Here is a 6,000-nt window from a genome sequence, read left to right as displayed (position 1 = left end):
GGTCATCTTTGACTCTCTCTCTTTCTTTACCCAAATCCAACGACCACCAAAACCTGCCATTTCTATCTCTAAACTACCACCAACATCTTACCCTTCCTCTATGAGCACACCAACAAAACCCTTATCACATCTCATCTGGACTACTGCAACTTGCTTCTCACTGCTCTTTCATATTACCATCTCTCTCCCATTTAATCTGTTCAACATAGAAGCAAGAGAGGATGAAAGGCCAAAATATGCCAAAAGAATTCCAGCACAGTGCCAGGAAAGGCTAGAAGACCCTAAAATAATTGATGAGTGCCAACTAAGCAGGAAAACTGGCTGAAGGCCCTAAAATGAGTTCTAAGGGTCAAAGCAGGAGATTTCTAGTCAAGAAGTAAAGTGAGCTTTGAAGAGCCAAAATGAACCATAGAGAGCCAACACAACAGCAAGACTGGCTGGAAGTCTGAAAAGATAGGCTGCAGTTCTTTTCATAAACTGACCTCGCAACTACCCAATTGCTGTTATAATTCAGGTTTATTAGCAATAAACAAAAGGCAGCTTACATGAAACAACAAAAGTACAGCACATTGAGCTAAAAGGAAAACATACATAGAACGTGTCCTGCTTCTGTTCATGGATCCGTTCTCCCTCTCTCCCCCCGCGGGCTATACCAACCAGCATGCCACTTATATACTTTAGTTCAGTAGCCTATGGTATCACCTAGTTACAGATTACATACCCACTTTCCATTGGTTTGTTACATGCATCATTTCTATTGGCTATATGGTCCATACAGTTATATTGAAGTATGACATCACCTAATGTCAAAACTGACCTTTCTATTTCCCTGACACTGCATTCTTAATACTAAGGCACTAATTTCTGAGGACAAGCCTTCTCTGTGCTGAGCTTGATTGTCAATAGTTCTGATAATTTTTTGGTAGGACATTTTATCTTGTACTGTAGCTTGAGTTTATCCAATGATATCACAGAAGATCTCTGCCAGTTACTAGAGCACACGTGAATCATAGAGCATATTGTCTCCTGCTGACAGGCAGAAATATGATTGTCCAGATGCTTGAATTCATAAGCACTATGTCTCTCTTAAAAGTATAACTTTATTTTTGGGGTCTCAGAGTTCTTCGCCTACAGTTTCATGCAGGTCTTATTCCTGATTCTTCCTCATTGCCTACATTTTCATGCAGATCTTATTCCTGATTCTTCCTCAAGTCCCCCCAAAATTGGCCAGAATAAATGCAAAAGGCAACAAGTCCCGTAATGTAATTTTGTAAAGAACTTTGAAGAGAGACTTCAAGAATTGATCATGGTTCAGTTTTTGTTGGAGTTATGTTCTTCAAAACTGATTTACAAATTTTAAAAAAGGGAAGAGCATGGAGATTTTTAATCTGAGCCTCTGAAATGTGGCATTCTGCAGGAAAAATAGGACTGCAGATCCCAGAATGCTCTAGTGGGCTCTACAAGTACCAAATCTAGATGAAGAATGTGATAGAACTGCAGTTTGTAGAAATGCCACTAGATGGCAGCTTTAGACAGAAAAAGATCTATTCCATCTACTGCAGGGGTGCCCACACTTTTTGGGCTTGCGAGCTACTTTTAAAATGACCAAGTCAAAATGATCTACCAACAATAAAATTTAAAAAAAACACAAAGCACACTGTACGCATAGAAAATGTTAATCATCATTCCTATTCCAGGGTTTTTCAAAGAGGTCAAAGCAGATGACTCTATGCACTCACCTCACTAACAACCATACAAAAACAGACAAATACCCTTTTTACTAAACCACGATAGCAGTTTTTAGCGCAGGGAGCTGCGTTGAATGCCCAGCGCTGCTTTCGACGCTCATAGGCTCCCTGCGCTAAAAACCTCTATTGCGGTTTAGTAAAAGGGGACCACAGTGTAAAATATAGACAGCAGATATAAATTCAGATACATTTTGATCACTAAATTTAAAATAAAATCAATTTTCCTACCTTGGCTGGTGATTTCATGAGTCTCTGGTTGCACTTTCATCTTCTGACTGTGCATCCAATCTTACTTCCCTTCTTTTAGCCTGTATGCTTCCTCTCCTCCTGACCTCATTCCCCCCCAACGTTTTCTTCCTCTCTCCCTGCCCTCTCTTTCTCTCTTCATGCCCCCTTTCTTTTTTTCTGTTTCTCTTCTTTCCTTCTGTCTCCCTGCCTGCCTTCTTTCTCCCTCCTTGCCCTCCCCCAAGCCACTGCCACTGCCGCTGCCATTGGATAACAGGCCCCCATAGTCGCCCGCCGCCAGCCAAGCTCTCCCTGCTTCGGGCCCACCAGCATTCCTCTCCCCTACGTCAATTCTGCCGTCGGAGAGGAAGTTCCGTTGGCCAGAACTTCCTCTCCGACGGCAGAATTGACATCGGGGAGAGGAAGGCTGATCGGCCCAAGATCGACCTATTGGGAAAAATGCTGCCGGTTCCTGCCTTTGAGGAAACAGAAAGTAGGCAGGACCTGGCAGCAAGAAGAGCAAATCGCAAGCTTCACTGACCTGTCTCCCGCTTTAGCCCGCGAACGGGGATCTAACATGTGCCTGCTAGCTTCCCTTCTCCCACCCCCCCCCCCACGACAAAACTTCCGGTTTCAGAGGGAAGAGAAGGGAAGCCGGTACAAGCACACGTTAGCCCCCGGAGCATAAGTTCTCCATGCCGGTTTTTTTTTTTTAATATTGAGCAGCGGCGGCAGCAACAGAATTCAGAAGCGGGCCAGTCAGGAGGGGAAAAAAGAGAAGGGAACCCGCTCTGCGAGCGACCTGTCGATTGCGATCGACGTATTGGGCACCCCTGATCTACTGTATATAAAGCATTACTTTGATCTCTTCTGTAGAAAACCAAATTTGATAAATTGATAGCAGGCCCAGGAAACATAGACAATCACCCCTAGCGCCAAATTTTGATAGATGCTAAGCATTTCCACTCTCTTCTAAGCCTGCAGCCACCAGCTGCAGCAATAACGAGCAAAAATCAGTGTGAGGCCTATGAGTGAGTGTACAAGCGCATAGGTCTTGTGGCAGCCTCACCTCTCATGCAGCAGGAAGCCATGGGTCCCCCACAGGCTCCGTGAGCATGGATGCTGACTTACAGGCTCCATCCTGTCATTGAGTGAAATTGTCACTGTGGCATCGCTGAAGAGGGCTGAGGTGGCACTGACAGGCTCACAGAATACCTGTTTGATTTATAGTGGTCAGGATTCAGGAGGGAAGTGATGCAGGAAGGCAAGGAAAGAGAAAGACCTGAGTGTGTATGGGGGGAGGTGAAGGTGACAGGTACAGCATGCTTTCCTTTAGGTTCAATCATTCCCACCAGTCTGTCACTCAAATGGAATAATTCAAGCTGAAACAGGTGAAACAGCTGGAACACCTTTACTGAATAGGTGACTTGTAGGTCCAACTGGTAACTATTTACATCTTGGTTCTAGAATACGGAAATTGGTAAAAGCTTTCATGATACAGTCAAATCTATCATGTCTTCATTGTGTTTCCCAACCTTTTCACACCAATTCTTTCAATTTTAGCGGTGAACTGTTCTGGGTCTCACCCTCTTCCTGCCAAGCTGTAACACTCCACTAGGGCTCCACCATAAGCAAAGTCCTTTACCCGCCCCACAGAGGTGGGTATTCACACTAACAATCTTTGTCCCCTCTTGGTATCAACCCTCATGTGAAGGGTCCCTTTGCATTAATGCTCAGTAAGCCACCCAATCTCATTCTCTGCCCTCAGCACAAGGCCACCCTTTTTTCCTCGCCAAGCTGAAACAGCCTTCTGCTCACTGGCAAACTCACTCGGACTTTCATCACATGAGCTGATCATACTTCCAAGAGTCTCCCTCAGTACTGGGGGCTCTTGCGGGAGGGCAGGATAACCAGAAACCCTGCTTCTTCTCCTGTCCTGCCTTTTATTTGCTCTTCCCTCCAACTAAACAGGTCAGGGCCTTCTAACTCGTGCCACACAGCTCTTCTATCTACATACGTAGTCAATGACTCCCTAAAGAATCTCCCACCTTCTCTACAGCTGAGGAACTCTTGGGGGCAGGGGATTTCACATATGTGTACCTGAAAGGTACATGTAGAGTTTCAAACAAGCACAAAAGAGTTCAATATTGGCTTGTAATGTGGTTAAATATATGAGGGTGGTTTGAAAAGTTTGGTAAAAAAGCAAGTTAAACAACATAGTCTCCATCGAGGGTTATACACTTAGTTGACAGGGAAAGAGACAGAGTGTTACGCAGTGGTTAAAGCTACAACCTCAGCACCCTGGGGTTGTGGGTTCAAACCCACGCTGCTCCTTGTGACCCTGGGCAAGTCACTTAATCCCTCTCATTACCTCAGGTACGTTAGATAGATTGTGAGCCTGCTGGGATAGACAGGGAAAAATGGTTGAGTACCTGAATAAATTCATTTAAACCGTTCTGAGCTCTTCTGGGGGAACGGTATAGAAAATTGAATGAATGAATGAGTCCAACGAGTTTCCAGGTTTCTTTTGTAAGCTATTTTTCCTACGATACAAAAAAACTAGAAACTCGCTGGACTAAAGGATTTATTCTACAAATGGGCATCGAGATTGTAGGCAGCGGTAGGCGAACTTAAGCGGCCACTTGGTGGAAGGGCAACAGTGGGGGAGGGGTGATAAGCTCCTTAGTAAGAATGTCTCTGTACCCTACATGTCAGTTCTTGCAGAAAAGAACTGTTTCCATGATATCAGTAGTTGGTTGGACTTAGATGGACCTCTGGTCTTTTTAAAAATTTAAGCCAGTAATGTGAAAGGGAAGAGCAGGGAGATTTTTAATCTGAGCCTCTGAAATTTGGGATTCTGGGGTAGAAATAGGACTGCAGATCCCAGAATGCTCTACTGGTCTCTAAAGGTACCAAATCAAGATAAAGAATTTGATAGAAATGCCACTAGAGGGCCGCAAAGGACACCTGAAATATAGGCCAGCAAACTGACTACATTTCAAACAGATGCGGCTGCTGAGCTGATCGTGGCAAGGGAATATCCCTGTTGTGATCAGCTGAGCTGATGTGGCAGGGCCCCACCACAAGTCCCGCCAAAATTGGCAGGAGGGGTGCCCACTCCCTCCTATATTCAAACCCTTGCCCTCCAGAAGCAGCCGGGCAGGAGGGATGCCCACTACCTCCTGTCCCCAAACCCCACTATTGAAGACCAGCAAGAGGGATATCCACACCCTCATGCTAACCCCTCCCCAGATCCTCCAACACCTCCCGGAACCACTGACACTCTGCAAACCTGCACACCCACAACAACCCCCTAAATCTGGAGACCCCCCACCCTGCATCCTTACATCTAGCCTGACCACCTACCCCCTCCTTACCTCTGAGAAGAAAATCCAGTCAGAGGATGCTTACATCCTCAGGCCAACAGCCAGCCACTCCAAAACAAGCCTTCCCCTTCCTGGTGCATTATGAGTCTTTGACCTCCTTCATGGTGCATTCTGGATACACTGGGAGTGGCTTAAGACTCTGGCCAGATACCTAAGATCAATCTACCCTGACACTCCCCTTACCTCTGAGAAACATCCTCTGAGGGATGCTTACTCCCTCCAGCTGGCAGGCTCTCCAAACCAAAATGATGGGCCATCCCCTTCCTGGTGTATTCAGGGAGGGGCTAAGGCTCTGATTGGCCCATGGGAGTGACTTGTTGCTTTGGCTTCTTTTTTACAACATTTTTTTGGGAAGGGGAAGAAACCTAAATTGAGATTGGATTATATGATGGGGAGTTGGAAAAAGACGGGGATGGGGTTGCCAACTCTTCATATGTATAATTTGGCTTGTGACCTTCGACATCTTAGAGATTGGTTTCTAGGAACTTGGGAATATACATGGTGTGAGACGGAACGCTCTCTTTTTCGGCCTTTGAACCTTCAATTCTTCTACAAAAACATCTTTGTAATTGACCCATTGATTATAGGGATCATCCGATATTGAAATGTATGAGGATGATATGGACTGCTTTGATGACGGT

Source organism: Geotrypetes seraphini, chromosome 1 (assembly GCF_902459505.1).
Source record: "Geotrypetes seraphini chromosome 1, aGeoSer1.1, whole genome shotgun sequence".
NCBI lineage: Eukaryota > Metazoa > Chordata > Amphibia > Gymnophiona > Dermophiidae > Geotrypetes > Geotrypetes seraphini.
The sequence above is the reverse complement of the archived record's forward strand: the minus strand, read 5'-3'. Positions refer to the sequence as shown.